Below are 23,541 nucleotides of genomic sequence, written 5' to 3' on the forward strand. Positions count from 1 at the left end.
TACACGAGAATGAGCATAGATTTATACCTCTAGCAGCCTCTCCTGATCAAATGGTAGTAGATCTAAGCTCCCCAATCTGCCTAGCTTGCCCTCCTTCCTTCTTTATTGCAAAATCACACTAGAAATGAAGAAAATGGCTTCTTTCCTCACTCACAATGCTCTCAGGTTCTCAAGTGCTCTCAAGGGTGGAGGTGGCCGCAAATGAGGGCCATAAGATCCCTTAAATAAGGCACATGCCCGAGGATTTAGGGTTTCTATCCATAGCGCAGACTCGTCGAGTCAACTCGCCAACTGATCAAGTCCATTCATTAAATCCAATCAGCAATCGCGATCCTACTTGACGAGTCTAGTCGTCAACTTTTCGAGTCCCTCTTCTTGACACAAACTAAATAATTAAAATATGATACCTAGAATTCCGGATGTTACGATTCTCCCCCAATAGAATCAGACTTCGCCCACGAAGTCTCGCTCTGCAAAAAACTCTAGATGCTGCTCCCGCATCTCCAACTTCGGCTCGCAAGTCAGCTTGGACCATCTCTGATGTTGCCACTGGACCTGAACCAGGGGCACCTGCTTGTTCCTAAGAACCTTGATCTTCCGATCCCGGATCGTGATCGGCCTCTCAACATAATTTAGGCTCGCATCCACGTGAATGTGCTTTAGTGGCCCTACCGCCGACTCGTCGGCTATACACTTCCTCAACTGAGACACGTGGAAGGTATCATGTATCTGACTCAACTCCGCAGGTAGCTCTAAACGATACGCTACCTTGCCCACCTTCGCAGTCACCCTGAAAGAACCAATGTACCAGGGCCCTAGCTTGCTCCTCTTCCTGAATTAGATCACTCCTTTCCAAGGAGATACCTTCAGGAGTACGAAGTCACCAACCTGAAACTCGAGTTTGGATCGTTGCCTATCCGTATAACTTTTCTGGCGACTCTGAGCTGTCAGCAACCTTTTTCTGACCTGTTGTATCTGCTCAGTCTTCTGAAGCACTATCTCAGTGCTACCCATCACTCGCTGCCCTACATCCCCCCAACATATGGGAGTCCGACACCTCCTCCAATATAAAAGCTCAAAGGGAGGCATACAAATACTCAAATGGTGGTTGTTTTTATAAGAAAAGTCAGCCAAAGGTAGGTATGTGTCCCAACTTCCACCGAAGTCCATAACACATGCTCGAAGCATGTCCTCGAGCATCTGAATCATCCGCTCACTCTCTCCATCCGTCTGTGGGCAGCAAGCGGTGTTAAAATGTAACCTCGTACCCAACTCCTCGTTGAATTTATTCCAGAATCTGGAAGTGAAATGTACATCTCGATCTGACACAATCGAGATCGGTACTCCATGTTGTGATACCACCTCTCTCACATACGTCTCTGCCAGTCTCTCTGCGGAAGAGCTCTCACTAATAGCAAGGAAGTGAGCGCTCTTCATCAGCCGGTCAACAACCACCTAGATTGCATCGACACCCATCGCGGTCCTCGGCAAGTTGGTGATGAAATCCATAGAAATTTGTTCTCACTTCCACTGGCGAACCTCAAGTGGCTGCAACTTGCCATGCGGACGCTGGTGCTCGGCCTTAACCCTGCGACTAGTCAAGCACCTTTCAACAAACCACACACCATCCCTCTTCATACAGGGCCACCAATAATCTCTTTTCAGGTCCAAATACATCTTAGTGGCCCCGAGATGGATCAAGAACCTCGATATGTGCGCCTCCTCCATCAATATGGTACATTCCTCGCAAACAAACGACACCCAAATCCGACCCTGAAAGGTATTAAGCCATCGGCTATCGATAACAAACTCAGATACCTGCCCAATCACCCACTCTCTCTTGCGGTTCTCCGGTCTCACAGCCTCTGCGTGGGCCTCTCGGATGGTATCCAACACCAGAGTCATCACCGTCATCCTCATACAAATATCTCGTATCAAGGTACTCTCTTCCCTACGGCTCAGGGCATCGGCTACAACGTTAGCCTTGCCCTGGTGGTACATGATCCCGCAGTCATAATCCTTTACCACACCCAACCATCTCCTCTGGCGCATGTTCAGGTTGGGCTGATCCATCAAGTACTTCAAAAGCTTGTGGTCTGTGTATATGATACACTGAACCCCATGCAATTAATGACGCCATATCTTGAGGGCGAAAACCACGGCCCCCAACTCGAAATCATGGGTGGGATACCTCACCTCGTGAGGCTTTAGCTGCCTCGATGTGTACGCTATCACGTGCCCTCTCTACATAAGCACCGCACCCAACCCCGATATCAATGCGTCATAATATACCATGATATCCTCCATTCCCTCTGGAAGGGCTAACATCAGGGCTTCGCACAGTCTCTGGCGAAGAGTCTCAAACCAGGTCTGCTGCTCTGGATCCCACATAAAAGCAACGCCCTTCCGGGTCAACCTGGTCAGTGGCACGACAATCTTGGAGAAAGCCTTGATAAATCTCCGATAGTAGCCGGCCAACCCCAGAAAACTCCTGATATCGGTGGGAGATCTCGGCACCCCCAACTCATCACGACCTCAATCTTGGCTGGATCGACCAATATCCCATTCTGATTAACGAGATGCCCGAATAACTGAACCTCTCATAACCATAAATCACACTTGGAAAATTGGCATAAAGCCTCTTCGATCTCAAAACCCCGAGGATCTCCCTGAAATGCTCCTCATGCTGCTCTCGGGATCTCGAATACACCAGAATATCATTGATGAACACGATTACCAATCGATCCAACATCGGCCAGCACACCCTGTTCATGAGATCCATGAACGCTGTCGGTGCATTGGTGTGCCCAAAAGGCATCACCACGAACTCGTAATGCCCATAACGAGTCCTGAACGCCGTCTTCTGGATATCCTCATCCCGCACTCTCATTTGATGATATCCAGACCTCAAATCTTTCTTGGAGAACCAATAATCTCCCTGTAACTGATCAAACAGATCATCGATCCTTGTTAAGGGGTAACGGTTCTTGACTGTCAACTTGTTCAACTCCCGGTAATCAATGCACATCCGGTGTGAACCATCATTTTTCTTTACGAAAAGGATCGGCGCTCCCCACGGCGAGCTACTCCTACATCTCTGGCGGCGCAAAGCGATAAGGCGACTTGGCGATAGGCACTACCCCCGGAACCAAATCAATGTGGAACTCCACCTGCCTCTCAGGAGGCACACCCAGCAACTCCTCGGTAAAAACATCTGGGAACTCACGCACTATCAGAACATCATCAACAGAACTCGGCCTCTCTGCGGCCACTCGTGTATCCATCACATTAGCTACAAACCCACTGCAGCCCTGCGGCCACTCGTGTATCCATCACATTAGCTACAAAATGCTTACCCACATCGAGTACCCTTGCCAAATACAATCATCATTCCCCCACTAGGATCTAATATCGTCACCATCTACCTCTCGTAGTCTATAATTGCCCCAAATCGGCTCAGCCAATCCATGTCTACTATAACGCAAACGTCCCCATCACAATCGGGACCAGATCTATCGGGAACTCAACACCAAAGATCTCGAGTACACATCCTCGAATCACGTCAGTAGCATACATCGCTCGCTCGTCAGCTATGGAAACTCGTAGGTCGACTCAACGCCTCTCGTTGAATACTGATGTGCTGACTAAATGCTAACGACACAAAAGATCGACTCACACCCAAGTCAAATAACACCAAAGCAGGTACAAAACTCACAAGAAAAGTACCTATGCATATGATAATATAAGCACAATTAAATAAATGAAAGAATACATACCAGCCACGACATTGGGCGTTGCGCGGACCTCATTCACTATCAACTGGAAGGCTCTCCTGCGAGCCTTCGGTGACTCGGCCTTCACTGGCCGACCCTCAGTAGCTCGTGCAATAGCAGGGGCAGATCCCTACGTTGATCCCTATAATAGTTGTGGGCACTCGGCCCTCCGGTGACCCGTATGGTTGCAATGAAAGCAAACTATAAATCCCTTGGGGCAGTCCTTGGCTATATGCCCCTCCTTGAAACATTTATAGCAAGCACCCGCTTGACACACTTCATCATGTCCCTTTCCGCACTTCCTACAAGTGCGGCCTTTCTCTCCTCTAGATCTCGTATCAGCGGGCTTAGCCCGCTTGGCGGCTAGCTATACCTGTACCTGTCGCCTGTCCCTCCTCTGAGACTCGGCTTCCTCCCTGGCCTGAGTCTCTAGCTCAATCTCCCTCTTCCGGGCATTTGCCTGGAGCTCAGCAAATGTCCGGTAAGTCGAGTTCACCACGAACTCCCAAATTTCCCTCCTCAGAATGCTTAAATACCGTCTCATGCGTTCCTGCTCAAATGACACGTGCTCGAGGCAAAACAATGCCCTCTCGTGGAACATCCGTGTAATCACAGTCACGGACTCCGTCCCCTGCTTGAGGGACATGAACTCCTGTGACAACTATTCCCTCTCCACCAGGGGAACATACTCGTCTCTGAAGATGGTGGTGAACTTCTCCCAGGTCACCTTTGAGATCTCTGCGAGAGTGAAGTTTGTTGTCACAAACTTCCACCAATCCTTTGCTCCCAAGCTGAGCTGGTTCAGCGCGAAATGTACCCTCAGATGCTCCGGACACAAACAGGTGTAGATGCATCCCTCAATATCAAAAAATTCATCTCATCGCAGCAATCGGATCCTGTGTCCCATCAAACTCTGGTGACTTTGTGTTGCTAAACTCCTGGAATAGCAACGAGCCACCCCCCGGGGGTCTAGCAGTAGTAGCGGCTGCAGCCTCAGTAACCGCGATGTACCGCTTATTGAATGTCTCATTCAACATGGTCTTCATAGACCCAAACATCTCTGGTATCTCTGCTCGGATAGCCGCAGCTACCTCATCGTGGATCATCTAAAGAAGCTCCTCGTCACTCACGCCGCTAGTCTCTGGTCTGTGGCGTGTCCTAACCATGATGTCTCAGAAATATGACATAAAAAATATCATAGACTAGCTCGACTATACCCACACTCAATAACTCAACCCTACTTGTTCCCTAGTACCCTAAGGATTCTTACTTGGACTGTGCACTGATCCGGTGTTTTCAGCAGTACGGGACCTATACTACCTTCCACACTTCATCAGCATTCATTCCATGTCCTCCTCCTAGGTTCCCAAATCACAAGTACTCTACATCTTGCTAAGCATAGGCTAACCTTCGGTAGACTTCTCATAAGCTCCTCACTGCTACCTACTCACTCTCAAAGCATCTCATAGCAGCAATAATCTCCTAGGCTAAGGCATCACAAATCAGGCCACTCTAGTCCTAATAGGAATACCTAACCTACTCTAGCATGCATAACATATCATATCATATCTCATAACACATAATGTAAGGGTATATTGGGAAATCACCATTCGGGTGCTGGCTGATCGTACACACTGCTTCTTTCCACTTTCCTCACATTCCTTTACTTTAAAAAAAAATTGTTTCTTTTATGAAAAACTTTCTCAAATCCTCATTTTGAGTTCAAATACACCCGAAGGTGCATCTAAATCCCTCAAACCAACGCTCAGATACCAAATTCTAACAACGTGAATTTCCAAAACAATTTTTTTTTTCATTTTTAAAACATAATTTCATTCATAAGAAATATCAAAGTCCAATGTAACACATGTCCACCAAATAAAACAATCCCAATATCTCAAATACATAAAACTCCATCAATGTGTACAGATTACGTCGGCGCCTTCCCGCGATCCTCGCTGCTACCTGAAACACATATCACATAAACGGTAAGCATAAATTCTTAGTGAGTTCCCCAAAATACCACATACGCACATACGCCACTCAAGGCTATAGCTCTACAAGACCTTCTGATCCATGTGTCTCAAGGGACTTCCGTCCCAAAGTCCTGGTAGACCTTCCGGTCCCACTTCTCTGACCTTCCGGTCCGTATCATCTCGACCTTCCGGTCCATATCATAATACTCATAACATAACGTAGCACATACATATCATATAACATCATGCATCGCATACTCATCATAGCACATAAGACCTTCCAGTCACACATAATTACCACTCTAGGTAAAGCATAGTGACATGACTCACCTCGTACGATGTCGGATAACCTCTAGTACCCGACCTAGCCTCCTCTTACCAACATAATAACATCTCTAATCAATACTTTCTCTTGTCCTTATTTCTAAAGAATGGGTAGAAGACCATTCTACCCCTCCCTGACCTCTCTTGAAGCAGCTTGACCAAAACCCTAAGGTCAACTGAAGTCAAACCTAGTCAACAGTCAAACTTTGACCAAACTCGTCGAGTGTAGTCGTGTGACTCGGTGAGTCCATGTGTTTCCTCTTAATCCTCATAAATCCTCACTCAACTCGTTGAGTTAACCTTTCACTCGACGGGTTACCACTGGTCACGAATCGCAGGGCAACCTGAATCGACTCGTCGAGTCCCCTTATGGACTCGGCGAGTTCCCTCCATGGTAACACTCAAAAGACCTTCTGAGGTCAAATCTACTTCTCTAACCTATAGATCTGACCTTGCAATACACAATAATCACGTAAAGATCCAACCTTTACACTCATGCAACACTCATAGGGCTTCTTTTGGTGAAATAGCTTCTAAATGGCAACCTAGGTTCATATCTCCAAAGGAATAGCATAAAGCATGATAGATAGGACTCTCAGGACCTCTTGAGGTCCAGATCTAACAAGAATTCCACTTTGGGACCTCATATGCATCGAATCCAAGCTAAAGAAGGGATAAGAAAACCCTAGATTCAAGAAGATCACCATATACACGAGAATGAGCATAGATTTATACCACTAGCAGCCTCTTCTGATCAAATGGTAGTAGATCTGATCTCCCCAATCTACCTAGTTTTCCCTCCTTCCTTCTTTCTTGCAAAATCACACTAGAAATGAAGAAAATGGCTTCTTTTCTCACTCACAATGCTCTCAGGTTCTACGGTGCTCTCAAGGGTGAAGGTGGCCGCAGATGAGAGCCACAAGATCCCTTAAATAAGGCACATGCCCGAGGATTTAGGGTTTATGTCCACAGCGCAGACTCTTCGAGTCAACTCGCCAACTGGTCAAGTCCATTCATTAAATCCAGTCAGCAATCGTGATCCTACTTGATGAGTCTAGGTGTCAACTCTTCGAGTCCCTCCTCTTGACACAAACTAAATAATTAAAATATGATACCTAGAATTCCAGATGTTACAGAGCTTCTTGGTTCTCCAAGATAGATTTGAGGTCTGGATATCACCAGATGAGGGTGCGGGATGAGGATATCCAGAAGACGGCGTTTAGGACTCGTTATGGGTATTACGAGTTCGTGGTGATTCCTTTGGGCTCACCAATGCACCAGCATCGTTCATGGATCTCATGAACCGAGTATGCAGGTGGATGTTGGATCGATCGATGATTGTGATCATCGACGATATTCTAGTGTATTCGAGATCCAAATAATAACATGAGGAGCATCTGAGGGAGATTCTTGGAGTATTGAGATCAGAAAGGCTTTATGCAAAATTCTCCAAGTGTGGTTTCTTATTATGAGAGGTCCAGTTCTTGGGACATCTCGTTAATCAGAATGGGATATTGGTCGATCCGGCCAAGATTGAGGCTGTTGTGAGTTGGGAGGTGTCGAGATCCCCCACCGAGATCAGGAGTTTTCTGGGGTTGGCCAGCTTCTATCGGAGATTTATTAGAGACTTCTCCAAGATTGTCGTTCCCCTCACCAGATTGACCCTGAAGGGCATTTGTTTTACTTGGGTTCCAGAGCAGCAGACCTCCTTTGAGACTCTTCGCCAGAGACTATGCAAAGCCCCGATGTTAGCCCTTCCTGAGGAATTGGAAGATTTTGTTGTATACTGCGATGCGTTTATATCAGGGTTGGGTACAGTGCTCATGTAGAGAGGGCACGTGATAGCATACGCATCAAGGCAGCTGAAGCCTCACAAGACGAGGTACCCCACCCATGATTTAGAGTTGTGGGAAGTGGTGTTCACCCTCAAGATATGGCGTCATTATTTGTATGGAGTTCGGTGTACCATATACACGGACCACAAGAGTTTGAAGTATCTAATGGATCAGCCCAACCTGAATATGCTCCAGAGGAGATGGTTGGATGCGGTAAAGGATGACGATTGTGAGATCCGGTACCATCCGAGCAAGGCTAATGTTGTAGCCGATGCCCTGAGTCACAGGGCGGAGAGTGCCCCGATTAGAGATATATGCATGAGGATGATGGTGATGACTCTGGTATTGGACACCATCTGAGGGGCCCAGGCAGAGGTTTTGAGACCGGAGAACCGCGAGAGAGAGCGGGTGATTGGGCAGGTGTATGAGTTTAATACTGATAGCCGACGGCTTATGACCTTTCACGGTTGGATTTGCGTGGCATTTACGGGCGGGGCACGTAGCATATTGATGGAGGAGGCGCATAGATCGAGACTCTCCGTCCATCCCGAGGCCACTAAGATATATGTGGACCTAAAGAGAGATTATCAGTGGCCCTGTATGAAGAGGGATGTTGCATGGGTAGTAGAGAGGTGCTTGACCTGTCGTCGGGTTAAGGCCAAGCACCGGCATCCGCATGGAAAGTTGTAGCCACTAGAGGTTCCCCAGTGGAAGTGGGAACATATTTCTATGGAATTTATCTCCAAATTGTCAAGAACCGTGAGGGGTATTGATGCAATTTGGGTGATTGTGGATCGGCTGACGAAGAGCGCTCACTTCCTTGCTATTAGTGAGAGCTCTTCTGCAGAGAGACTGGCAGAGATGTATGTGAGAGAGGTGGTGTCTCAGCATGGAGTGCCGATCTCGATTGTGTCAAATTGAGATGTACGTTTCAATTCCAGGTTTTAGAAGAAGTTTCATGAGGAGTTGGGTATGAGATTGCACTTCAGTACTGCTTATCACCCACAGACGGACGAGCATAGTGAGCGGATGATACAGGCACTTGAGGACATGCTTCGAGCATGTGTCATGGACTTCGTGGAAGTTGGGATACATACCTACCCTTGGCTGAGTTTTCTTACAACAACAGCCACCATTCGAGTATTTGTATGCCTCCCTTTGAGCTTTTATATGGGAGGAGGTGTCGGACCCCCATCTGTTGGGGAGAGGTAGGGCAACGAGTGATGGGTAGCACTGAGATAGTGCTTAAGGCAACGGAGTAGATTCAGCAGGTCAGACAGAGGTTACTTACAGCCTAGAGTCACCTGAAGAGTTATGCGGATAGGCGACGATCCGAGCTCGATTTCTAGGTTGAAGACTTTGCACTCCTGAAGGTATCTCCTTGGAAAGGAGTGATTCGATTCAGGAAGAGGGGCAAGCTGGGGCCCCGATACGTTGGTCCTTTCAGGGTGACCTCTAGAGTGGGAAAGGTAGTGTACTATTTAGAGCTACCTGCGGAGTTGAGCCAGATCCATGATACTTTCCACGTATCCCAGTTGAGGAAGTGTATAGCCGATGAGACGGCAGTAATGCCGCTAGAAGATATTCAGGTGGATGCGACCCTGAATTACATTGAGAGGCCGATTGTGATCTTGGATCGAAAGATCAAGGTTCTGAGGAACAAGGAGGTGCCTCTGGTTCAGCTCCAGTGGCAACATCGGAGAGGGTTAGAGCTGACTTGGGAGCCGGAGTCGGAGATACGGGAGCAGCATCTAGAGTTACTTGCAGAGTGAGACTTCGAGGGCGAAGTCTGATTCTAGTGGGGGAGAATTTTAACATCCAGAAATCAGGTATAACTATTTAATCCCACTTTTTTTCCAAGTTGTCAAAACTAGCCCATGGAATGAAATTGTAGCAAATGGGTACGCTGCGCGTACTAATGAGCATGCTCTTGACGCGGATCCTACCCGGTACGTTGGGCATACCATAGTTACGATGGGCGTACTGGGCTCAGACATCAAACCTTAAATGAGATATGAGCACTATAAAAGGAATGTTATGGCCTCCATCCCATCCACCATTTCCAGAGAGTGAACCCTAAAAGAGCTAAACATTCGTTCTAAACTTGTGTGTGTGTGTGTGTGTATTTGAGCTTGAAAGTGTCTTTGTGTGCTTTTGAAGAAGAAGAGAAGACCTTGAAGAGGAAAGATTGCAGTCCAAGCTTCTAGACATGGTTCTAAATGGCGTGAGGCGTGGCGTGGCGGCAAGGCGTGATGTAAGGCGAGCCATGGCATTTTTCAAGGCGCAATGTAAGGCGGAGATTTTGTTTTAATTTAAAATTATATTACCACATAAATATAAATTTATATTAAATATAACTACTTATTAGAAGTGTTAGATCAATAACTAATAACAAAAAGTTAACAAAAACCACAATACTTGTATCTCCGATTTGAAAATACATAACAAAGAGCAAAAAACTGTGTCTCAAACGAAAAACACGCGCCATAACGCACCATGGCGTGCCATATCACGCTTTCCCACGTGTCACGCCTAACAGCAACGCTATGAAGCTTTTCGTAACGACGAAGCCACGCCTCACGCCATGGCGCGCCTTGGCGCGCGCCATTGCGCGCCTTTTAGAACACTGCTTCTAGATCTGAGCTAAACTGAGTGGGGAGCTTCTCATAAAGGTAAAAAGCTTCAAACTTTACCACTCTTTTGTTATGAACATCATATAGGAGCATTTTTAGGGTTTAAGTCCCAAAGGTGGAGACTGTTTGAGCAAAGGAACTCCATGGACCTTGATCTACCCCATTTCAGTGTAATTTGTGTTATAAATCCATAAACATCCAATCTTGGACGTTAAGATTAAGTTGTGCATGAGATTAGGGCTTAATGGGGAAAGAGGATATGTGTTTGAAGTGATTGGTGACTCTTACAGCCATGCAAAAGCTTCAAGGTTTTGACTTTATGGCTTAAGAGACAGTAGAGTGCCTGGATCTAAGATATTAGCTAATGTCTTAATCTATTCAGACCAAAAATCATGAAAGTATGAAACTGGGACTTACATTGGGCGTAATCCCAATACGCTCCGCGTAGGGGGTCGAGTTCCCCGATTCTAGATGACCACGGAGTACGCCCCGTGTACAGAGCTGGTACGCATAGTGTACCTCCCTACAGTTGACTTTCGTTGACTTTTAAGGTTTGGTCAACATGTGGACTTTTGGACCATTAGATGGGTAAAATGGTCTTTTAGCCTTCTGAGAGAACAAGGAATGGATTATTCTAGCCTTGAGAGCCGTTATTGATTTGAGATAATTACTTTATGTTATTAGGTGGGGGCTAGGTTATTGTTTCGAGTTCATGGATATCAAACATGTGAGTTACTAGACATCATACGAGGTGACTCTTCTCACTATGCCTTACCTAAAGTGGTAATTATGTGTGACTGGAAGGTCTTATGTGATATAACGAGTATATGATATACGTTTCCATTTGATATTGTGACAACCCCATTTTCACAGCCAGAAAAGACCAATTTTGTTTATGCTTTATAAAAATCAGAGTATCTCTTTCAATAAAAACATTGTGGAATTTGTTCCCAGAAAAACATGATAATTTCATTATTAAACATTTCCGAAGAAATGTATTTTTATTCCTTTTAAAATATTTGGGATTTCATCGTCAATACATAAACATAAGCATAAACAGAACTTACACTCATTTACACCAGTGATCTATATCTCCTTCATCTCTCAGTGTAATGTAACTTCACATCGTCACCTGTGATACAAGTAAACTGAGTGGGTCAGTTTTGGAAACCTGGTGAATACATAGGGTTTTCAACCCACAATAATATAATTATTATGTTTAAACAATCAAACAATCAACCCAATTACCCATCCCCATTATCTTCTTTACTCTTAAGGATCTATCCTAAGAGTCATCTATTTGTTTATTTCGAAGTCCCTTGCTTCCAGGGTTAAAGGACTGGCACTAAATCCATAGCTGCCAATACCCGTTCGTAAAGCACTAATTCCATAACTGCTCTAGTTTATTCATTGGGTACTAAATCCACAGCTACCAGTGTTTATCTAATAGGTACTAAGTCCATAGCTACCAATTCCTATCAGGTACTAAGTCCATAGCTACCAGTATTTGTCCAATAGGCACTAACTCCATAGCTGCCGATGTTTATTAGGCATTAAATCTATAGCTGTCAATGTTTACTCAAATCATCTTTTATCTCTCATCATTCATCTACCCATGTCATACCCAACATATTTGTATATATAAAATAGGTATACAGTTTAAATCATTTAAAACATATATAAAAATCTTTCACCATCATAGACAACAAGTATTCAGACAATATGCACATATAACATGTAATTTATATTAAAATACTTCATATGTATGTGTAAGATGAAAGGGACCATGCACTCACTTGATTAGGTGGTGATTCCGAACTCAGACAGCGCTTCGTTATCTCAAGACAATTTTCCTCGACAAAACCTAGTATCAATATCACTAGGGTTTAGTTTTTAACATTAACCGCGACTAATTAATAGTCTAGATATTATTACTATTATATAAGCGTTAAATAACACTCAATATAACTCATAATAATAGCCCAAATAATTATTTTAAGTTCCTAATAATGTTACTATAATGCAATAAAAGGTACATTAAATATAGTATAGGCGTAGCTCACTTACAACGAGTTTTTATTAAAAAACCGGGCTTCGCTGGAGCAGCTTTTCCGAGCCGAAAGCTTTTCTTCTCGGAGTCGTCGGGCGCTCCGGGGCTTTCTTCTCGTGCTAGGGAGGTTCCCTAGACTTGGGAGGGGTTTAGGGAGGTTAGAGAGAAGTTAGAGAGAGAAAGAAATGCTTATGGTGTGAAGAAAATATGAGGAGTTCAACCTTTATTTATAGGAGTTTTATAGTAAAGTAGTCTCTAAGCTTCGTTCGTATCTTCCATGTACGAGCTCCGTTTTCTATGTTATTTATATCCACATGTTGGTATTTACGAGTACTACAACTTTCATTTAGACCCCGTCGGCTAATTCTCCTTCTATCTCATATTTACAAAAACTGTATCGAATTCGTCGCTCTCGAAAAGTAGAGACTAAGCTTCGTTCATAAATTTCGCATACAATCTCCATTTTTGTCATTATTTATATCCATGCGTTGGTATTTATGAGTACTACAACTTTCATTTACACCTTGTTCGTTAATTCTCATTCTATCTTGGATTTATAAAACTATATCGAACTTGTCGCGCTCGAAAAGTAGAGACTGAGCTTCGTCCATAACTTTCGCATACGAGCTCCGTTTTTTACTGTCTTTTTATCGTTTACATCCTATTAAGGATATCTTCATTTCTTGTTTAGATTATTTTGGCTGAAAATCGACCGTTCTAAAATTCGAATTTTCGGGCTGTGCACTACTTTGCTAAATCTTAGAAAATTCATAACTTCTTCATACGAAGTCAGATTTGGGCGTTCTTTTCATTAACGCTCTCAGTTTAACATATTCTACGACTTTTTTTTAGATTACTAAGGCTAAAAAGTCCTCCATCGTAAATTCACTATTTACATCTCCCAATGTCGTGCCGGTTTTGCCGTAAAACTTCGACGGGCCATAACTTCTTCGTTATAACTCAGATTTCGGCGCTCTTTATATGTACGGAACTCTTGAGACATATTCTACAACTTGGTTAAGATTATTTATTCTAACTAATATTTTGTCGAAAAGTCGTTTTCGACCCCTATTACCTCTAAATTGACTAGCCCGGATCTACGAGTGTTACAATTATCTCCCCCTTAGGATGATTACGTCCCGGAATCATCAAAGAAACAGGGCTAACATGATGACTCCATACGTTATCTCTTCATCCTAAGTAATTATCGTAACTTTGATGTTTCTTCAAACGAGTATCTAACTCTAAAATTTCCTGACTACATGCGGTGCCTGATCTTGGACCCGCTGCCTATCTCACGTCGGACTCCCAATTATGACCTTCAAGTCACAATCTCGATCCTTACTAGAGACTGCTTCTTCCTCTTAACAATCTTAGGATTACTACCATGGACCGATGTGTCGTATTGGAATGACCTAACATCGTATGTTGCAACGCTTAGACTCGGGTCATTTAGAGTCAAATTTCCAGAACAGACTATACCTTCCTTCATGTTCTAACCACATCTTAAAAGGTAGCATTTCTAGCTACAAGCAAATTTTTGCGATACCTCTACAGATCATTTTCTATTTCAATCTTCTGTCTTAAGTCATATATTACATCGAACTTGATTCTCTGAACCAAATAACATACTCAGCACAACCGGACTCAATTTGATATGACCACTAGGGTCGGAATAACAATCATCTTCTTAGTCATTACCGAAACGATGATAACAACATACTTGAATAAAACGAAATCAATTACTAGCTTCTTGGTAACCTTGTGACTTTCCCTGATCCAAGCGCGAGTCTTGTGCTTCTGGTAGTATATACATCTACTACCTTTCACACGTACTTATACTCGTCCCAAGTATTGTCTCGCAGTCCCAAAATAACATAACATTTTAACACATACGAGTGTGTCCAAATAATCATAAAAATTTCCCTAGACTCTGCTAGTACTTCTCCCATGCGTATCTTCAATCATCAATTCTGCTTCAACTCGGTTGGTGATGGAAATTCTAGATGATAGGAAAACTTTAGGAATTACACCAATCGTTCTATCATCCCACCAATCAAATGTGTACATTCAGATCTACCATATTTCTCTAGACGCACTACTATTTTATCAGACGTATTCTAAAGGCAAGATACCTCTCTTATGGTATCTTCCGATAGGTATCATTCACTATCGTAAGCCATCTCATTTCCTCTATTTTATCAGTCTATCATGGTTCGCATCACTTCCTGAACTTTTGCCATTGTGATAGGTTCAAGTGCAGGTGCAACGACCGATGCATGACCCATCACATTCTTAGGCTCAGGTTGCCATCTTCCTCTTGTTTTGTACACCCAAGCAGATGTTCGGTGTACCGAGACGAGAATTTAAGATAGGAAAGATCTTATTTATGATAGACGTATAAATCTCCTTACGATTCTGAAACGTTACATGCTAGTTCTAATATCGCAATCATACGCTTAGAATCTTGAACACATAAGGTTTCCAAATCTGATCGGCAACAGACTATAGATCCAATCAAACTATAGCATAAATCATAACAAATCATTTAGCACGTAAAAGCAATTTAGACATCATTTCTAAAATAAGTTAGTGCTTGTGTCTATTCAGGTGTGTTACCTAAATCTATTAGACACACTCCTTACAATCATTGCTTAGCATTCTAAGTTTAAGTCTAGAAATGAATCCATATTCCTAGTCCGCTTAAACTAATGCTCTGATACCAACTGTGACATACCCATTTTCACGGCCAGAAAAGACCAATTTTGTTTATGCTTTATAAAAATCAGAGTATCTCTTTCAATAAAAACATTGCGGAATTTGTTCCCAGAAAAACATGATAATTTCATTATTAAAGCATTTCTGATGAAATGTATTTTTATTCCTTTTAAAACATTTGGGATGTCATCGTCAATACAGAAACATAAGCATAAACAGAACTTACATTCATTTACACTAGTGATCTATATCTCTGTAATCTCTCAGTGTACTGTAACTTCACATTGTCACCTATGATACAAGCAAACTGAGTGGGTCAGGTTGGGAAACCTGGTGAGTACATAGGGTTTTCAACCCACAATAATATAATTATTATGTTTAAACATTCAAACAATCAACCCAATTACCCATCCCCATTATCTTCTTTACTATTAAGGATCTATCCAAAGAGTCATCTATTCGTTTATTTTGAAGTCCCTTGCTTCCAGGGTTAAAGGACTAGCACTAAATCCATAGCTGCCAATACTCGTTCGTAAAGCACTAATTTCATAACTGGTCTAGTTTATTCGTCGGGTACTAAATCCACACCTACCAGTGTTTATCTAATAGGTACTAAGTCCATAGCTACCAATTCCTATCAGGTACTAAGTCCATAGCTACCAGTATTTGTGTTGGATTAATGTCTAAGTCCATAACTATATTTGGTAAGACTTGACCCGACCCGGCATGGTCCATTTGGGTTGCATACCATCATGCACTTGAATGAGAGAAATAAGACACTTATGGTTATTAATATATTATAAGTTCTAGTATATTAATAATAAGAATAATAAGATTATTTAATTAGTATTGATCAAGAATTAATCTAGGATTAATTAAGTGATCAAAAGAAGACTAATTAAATATATGGGTTGATAGTGTAAATCATCCATACTTGTATAGTGGGCTAATGCTCCATGGATAATCAAGTTGGGCTAAAACCCATAGGATGGTCCATGGATGCTCCATGGTGTATTTGTACCCATGGATCCAAGGAAATGGAAAGCCATGACAATTAAGAGTTTACCCTAATTGTGTAACTATATAAGCATCTTATTATTGAGGAAAAATCGGCCACTAGTAGTATTCAAGAAAGGGCTAGCCGATTTTGGTGAGTGTAGAATTCTCTCAAGTCATTCTAAGTGTTTTGATGATTGTGATTCCATTTGAGGTGTCACACTTGGGGCACTAAGCACTCAAGCTTCATGAAGACTTTCTACATCAAGAGGTATGTATTCTATCTTGTTACATTATTGTTTTGTATGCTAGATTAGGATAATACCTTGGAAGTTCTTATTTGCATGTATAATAGAGAAAACATAGATCCAAGGTATTTAGGGTTGCATGTACACTTAGGAAGTGTTAGAATGCTCAAAACCCAACAGTGGTATCAGAGCCACGGGTTGTTTTCTGTTATATTGATGCAAATATTTTATTTTCAAAGTTGGAAAAAAAAAACATGAAGTTTGTCAAATTTTAAAATAATTACTTGTTCTTGTGAAAAACTAATTATTTGTAAAATTTGAATAATTTGCTTTATGAGTTGAATTAGGTCAAATTTAATAAAAGATAAAATAATATGATTATTTTATTAGTTTTAAAAGTTTGATCTAAAGAGTTTTATTTTTTTTTTGAAACCTCCATAAGTTATGGATATGAAAAGGTTTTAAAAAAAAAATTGATTCAAAGTTTTTTTTTGGAGTTACAAAATTTGGTGTTAATGTTTTAAAGGATTCCATAACTTAAGAATAAGTTATGGATCACCAAAAGTTTTTTTGTGTTACCTTGTTTTATGAGTGAATTTAGATTAATGAATAAAATTATGTGATAGTTGGTTTTAATCCAAATTAATCTAAGAATTGATTCTAAAATGTGTTTTTGTAACTTGTCCTCAAGTTATATGAAAAGTCACATTTAAGAATCATAAAACTCATAAAAATTGGCAAAGGTTACAAAAATGAAGAGTCTAGTTCTAATTAAATGGTTTTATGACTCCATAACTTGTCCTCAAGTTATGGAGGACCAAGAGTCTCTTCATTTAATAAAATAAATTAAAATAAAAAAAAGTGTAACCTTAATTAATTCCATAAGTTATAAAATAAAGAAAAGTTAATTCTTTTATTAGTTTAAAGTCTTCCATAACTTGTCCTCAAGTTATGGAACTTGAAGAGTTTTTGGATTAAAACTACTTTAAACACATAAGTTATGGAATTAATTAGTTTTGAATAGTTTCAAAACTTGCCCTCAAGTTTTGGAATTTGAAAAGTTTTCAAGTATGAATACTTTAATTCCAAGTTAGCCCTTAGAATTTTAAAAGTTAAAATTCAACCCTTATACTTTATAATATTATAAGTTAATAATATATATATGTATAAGAGTAAAGTCAGTCTTACCGCTAGTACGCCTCATTCACGAAGCCGGTCTATAAGGTGGGTATAAGGTTGTTGCCTATAAAATGGCAACTTAATGGGTGTCCACTCTCACCCACCGCTTGCTTGACTGGTGGAGGGTCGTTAGCCGAACGGGTTTGACAGGACTAGAATTCTCCCTTCGTTAAAAGTATTAATGATAATACTAAGTAACTAAACTCTTAATAATACCCAATCTTAGTTACTTAGGAAAAATGTGAATAAGGTGCTAATCCATGAAATTACACTTTACACTTTGTCTAAGTCGTTAGTGGAGCGTGTGTGGTTAACCGGCACACTAACTTGGACTTAACAAGGTAGGTAAAGGGTGACTTAATATTTATCATAGTATCGATGGAGCGTGTGTGGTTAACCGGCACATCGATTGAGGGGTAATTTATTAAGGGTACCAAGTGATTTGCATGGTTACTTCACACCTTGTTTTGTGATCCTCGGCATCCCAGTCACAAAACCTGAAGGGCACACTCGAGATTGAAACATGCCTTTGAAAAGTTCAATGAATCTCAAAGATCTAGGAGTTTCAAAACCAATTAAAACCTAATAATACATTTCGTTTATCTTGGTGGAAATTGGTGAATCGTCATTCACCTACCTTCAAATATTTTATAGCTTGGATTACGGCATACCTCTTCTAAGTTATAAAATAGTTTGTTGGGTCCTAGCCTTAATATTTCATATTGGGTGTCATATTAAGGACTTTAAATCAACTATCTTGAATATCTCCCAAAAGATGTCTGGTTTAGACACCTATGATCTTCCCAAATCTCTTGAAACAAGGTTTCCTAATGAAGATGATGTCCCATGGATATCATACTTCTTCACCTCTTCAAATTATTCTCCCTAACCCACAAGTTCTTGAAAAGTTTAAGGTCACTCAGGCCCTATTGGCAAGGCAAGGTCTAGGTGTGGTCACATCTTGGAGATGTAGTCACATATTGACAAGCCGGGAGAGTTGGGTGTCAAAGTCTTGAGAAAGTTGGTGGTTCAACTACTTTCTAAGTCACATAGTGAGTTCTTTTGGAACACCTATGAAACAGACTATGACAAGACCCTTAATGATCTTATCTATTTGCTAAGATCAACTTCCTAAAACTTTATGGACATTGACAATGATGACATTGGATATCCAGTAAAGCATTCTCTTCCCAATGGAAAGGGATCGGCCATAGTCAACTCGGTTGACCAAATGGTAAAGAGAAAAGCTAACTCTGTGATAGTCTCGTGTACCATTATCAAAGGGTCCATATGTTTATATTGCCAAGGGAAGGGGCATTGGTTGCGAAGCTGCCAAATTTACCTAAGGATGTTAAAGTCAATAAGTTTGACTCTACTTCAGGTAAAGTCCACTATCTAACTCTGTTAAGTTTCTATTCTGAGATTCTTGATACATGATGTGACTGGGTCACATGGTGATGTTTTAAGAATGAAAGAAAAGTGGAGAAACTTAAAGAAAGAATATGCTGAATCTGATGGCGTAGATGGATTTCTATCGCGTAGTTTGAAGATCGGATTCTTGAGCTACTTCTTAAGAGTTATGAGATATTGCTTAAGGAATAGATAACAACAAGTTTTCATATGGATTGTAAGGATAAGTTTTTCCGCAAAGTTTTAAAATAAAAGAAAATTTTTTATTTTATTTATTTTAAAATATCCTTACAATGGCATTTGAGGAAAAATTGTTGCTTATATGATTCCATTAAGAGCAAGAGTGGAAATATGAAATTGATTCTTTCATTTGTGGTAATGTCTAAATTTACCAAATAAGGAAAGATTCTCATCACCCAAGTTTCAATTGGACTGGAACTTGGAATCATGCAAGTTGTATAGCATGATGAATGAGAACTTTCAAGTTTTGGAAAATTAAGACTAATTACTTGTTCACATGGATGTGTGAGTCAAGTAAAGGACTTAGGGATCGAGTACACATTCTTGTGCACTGATTAAGTCCACCACAAAAGATCGATAAGAAGAATCAAATAAGGCAGAAGGATAAAAGTTTCTCAAATCTGAAAAGATGGGAGAGTACTTTAGTATCAGTTTTGTGATCATCTTAATGATTAAGAAACCATATCAAAATTAGTTCTCTAAGGAAATCTTAGTGCATTCTTATGACTAAGAAGAGGAACTTGAATTGTTGAAATGGTTAAATCAAGAAGATGAGTCATACTTCGTTCCAATACAAGTCTTAGAGTCATACTCCAAGATTGTAACTTGAGTGACATGTCTCAAAAGAAGGTTTAAAACACTTGTCAAATGTAAGAGTAAAAGTTTTCTACTCTTGTACATTTGAAATTGGTAAGTTGTGATGTTTTGGATAAAACAAAGACCAACTTAGGCCAATTGTGTGAAGTGTTTGTCTTGATTAGAATCCTCACTATCTCTTGGATATTTGACAAGGGAGTCTTATAGGTCAAGAGGACAGTGGGAGTCTTAAAGGTCTTGAAAGTCTCAAGAACTAATCAAGAATAAAACCTAAAGTTCTTCTCTAGCACACAATTTGAGGTTTATAATCTATTGTGTTGACATATTCTGTGTCCATTCCAGTTAAAGTTGGTTTTGCATATGAGTTCTTAGAGTTCTCAATTTGTTGCACAACAACTTGGAAGCAATGGCAGGCCCTTGAGCTGCCAGGTGGCAAGAAGTTAAGATTGAGTTCGGTCCATATGAGTTTGGATTTGTCATTATCTTTGTCTTGTGATTATGGTTTTGACAATTCACATGGATAAGAACACATACACCATATAAATCTAAGTGTCATAAGGTTTCTCTCCGATTCATGAAAATGATGGTGAGGAAACACTTTCACTAAGTAGATTTTAGCTAGATAGCAATTGTGATATTTGCATTCTCAAAGTCGTTAGTGGAGCGCGTGTGGTTAACCGGCACACTAATTTAGACTTGTGAGAAGTGGCAAAAAGGTCTAAACATTATGATTACGGCATCCCTCTTCATAATTGTTTAGATACACAAGTGTGCTATCTAAGGGAAGGTGTATGATTTTGATAAAGACTTTTCAAAACAATCTAGTATCAGAAATCTGAACTTTGGTAAGAAAGTCAGCTGATTTTCTGAGTACATGTCAAAGCTAGTGGGAGCATAAGTGTTATGCTAATAATCATCATGTCAGTGGGAGCATGATAATTATGATAAGTTTTGCAAGTTACCAATGTTAATTATAGAAAACAAAAGTTTCAACTGGGAAAGAGTTGTTTTGCTATAATTAAGGGAGAGGAAATTATACTTCATCTCAAATCTATAAGCTTAGATCGTGAGGTTTTAATCATTTAGTCAAGGATATATATGAATTTCATGTTGGAATGGCTCAACATAAGGAAATTCTATTTACGGATCCATTATTTGCGTTCTAAAATTCGATTATGATTACGGCATCCCTTTTCATAATCTGAATTATGAGAACTTGGCAAATTGAAATGGAAATATTATAGCAAAAGACTGGTTTAGTCTTTATGTAAGACATCATGAATCGTGTCCCATATGCTTCGGATATAGGATCGATTACATGTGCTATAATCATCCGTTCTAAAATTTTCCAAATGCCTGGGGCATTAAGAAGGGAAAAGGTTTAGAACTGGATATGACTAAAAGGATTAAACAATTGTCGAGGACAATCTAAGGTTTACCAAAGATTGGTTACTCAAGGACAATTCGAAGTATAGTGATAATTCTGGAAGGACCATATTGACATAATCTGTTAGGAGGCAACTCTTGTTCGGAAGTGATAGTCAAAATGGAATCTGGAAATGTTTCAAAGTTAGAATTTTCAATCTGTGTAAGATTAAGGAAACTTAATGCAAGAAGGATGTTTCCAAGGAGCTGATTTCCTTTGGAATACTCTGTAATGGTTGTTGTCAAGTCTTTATGACTTTGTGCATAATCATTACAAGAGGATCAATGCATATAAGTTTAGAATCTAACAGATTTCAGTAAATGGCATGAATTTGGAATTCTTGCATTCGCAGTAAGGATTTGGGAGTGTGAAAAGAGAGTCATTGAAGTTATGTTCAATTGATCTAGTTCACAAAGTAAAGATCATAGACAAACATAGTATGCATACTTGGTGTGTGGCATGACTAGTGTTTTGAAAAAACATAGTTTACATGCTTGGAGCATGGGACAACTATTGTTTTAAATTCAAGAATAAAGTTGATAGCTGAAACAGTATACAATGAATAATGTGTAATCATATGGTGATAAATAAAAGGTGTTTATTTATGTTCAAAGAGTTGATACCATATTGGATTCAATTATTATTGTGTTTCACTTTGCATGTTTTGACTTCCCGAATAAACTGGGTTATTCTTTCGGAATGACTAAGTTATTCAAACTATCCACAGTCGGTCATATGTTGGAAGTAGATATGAATTAAGACTGTCATGATGGGTTGTAGAGGTCTAAGGTGTTGGACAAGGCTACAACAATCATGAGTGCTCATAAGTTCTGAGTATTGGATTCAACCCGCGCTCATTGGAATCACTTCATGGATTTTATCACGAGTGATCATGAGACGATAATATCTTATATTCTTCAAACCTAGAGATATGAGTTGTTACTATGAGTTGATAGTACATTGATAGCACGAAAACGCATTTGGTAACTCGGTGCTATAAAACGTGCCTTTGTGTATGATTCAACAAGTAGTAGAACAAGCCATATGAGTCGAAGTTTATCTGTTCCTTTTACCTTCGGGATAAAAGCGATATCTGTGGGCCCCTCGATGATTTGATGATGACAAATGGAAGTGCTCGGCCGGGCCAGGACTGATTTGATTTGTTCAATTAGTCAGTTGTCATAAATCGGAAATCGGGAAACAACAAATGGACAGAGAGAATGATTATAATCCATGTCTCAGTCCATATGATATCTAGAATGGAGGAATATATGATCCCTTATCTAATGGACAAGTCACTGACAAAGGTCAGAGTTCATCTACAAGGTCAGAGTTCGACAGAAGCTTTTGAGAGCTACGATTGCCGGTTGGTTCCTGAAGTCATACGCAATAATAGTTTTAGACTTATCCAAGTGGGAGACTGTTGGATTAATGTCTAAGTCCATAACTATATTTGGTAAGACTTGACCCGACCCGGCATGGTCCATTTGGGTTGCATACCATCATGCACTTGAATGAGAGAAATAAGACACTTATGGTTATTAATATATTATAAGTTCTAGTATATTAATAATAAGAATAATAAGATTATTTAATTAGTATTGATCAAGAATTAATCTAGGATTAATTAAGTGATCAAAAGAAGACTAATTAAATATATGGGTTGATAGTGTAAATCATCCATACTTGTATAGTGGGCTAATGCTCCATGGATAATCAAGTTGGGCTAAAACCCATAGGATGGTCCATGGATGCTCCATGGTGTATTTGTACCCATGGATCCAAGGAAATGGAAAGCCATGACAATTAAGAGTTTACCCTAATTGTGTAACTATATAAGCATCTTATTATTGAGGAAAAATCGGCCACTAGTAGTATTCAAGAAAGGGCTAGCCGATTTTGGTGAGTGTAGAATTCTCTCAAGTCATTCTAAGTGTTTTGATGATTGTGATTCCATTTGAGGTGTCACACTTGGGGCACTAAGCACTCAAGCTTCATGAAGACTTTCTACATCAAGAGGTATGTATTCTATCTTGTTACATTATTGTTTTGTATGCTAGATTAGGATAATACCTTGGAAGTTCTTATTTGCATGTATAATAGAGAAAACATAGATCCAAGGTATTTAGGGTTGCA

Source organism: Lactuca sativa, chromosome 4 (assembly GCF_002870075.4).
Source record: "Lactuca sativa cultivar Salinas chromosome 4, Lsat_Salinas_v11, whole genome shotgun sequence".
Lineage (NCBI taxonomy): Eukaryota > Viridiplantae > Streptophyta > Magnoliopsida > Asterales > Asteraceae > Lactuca > Lactuca sativa.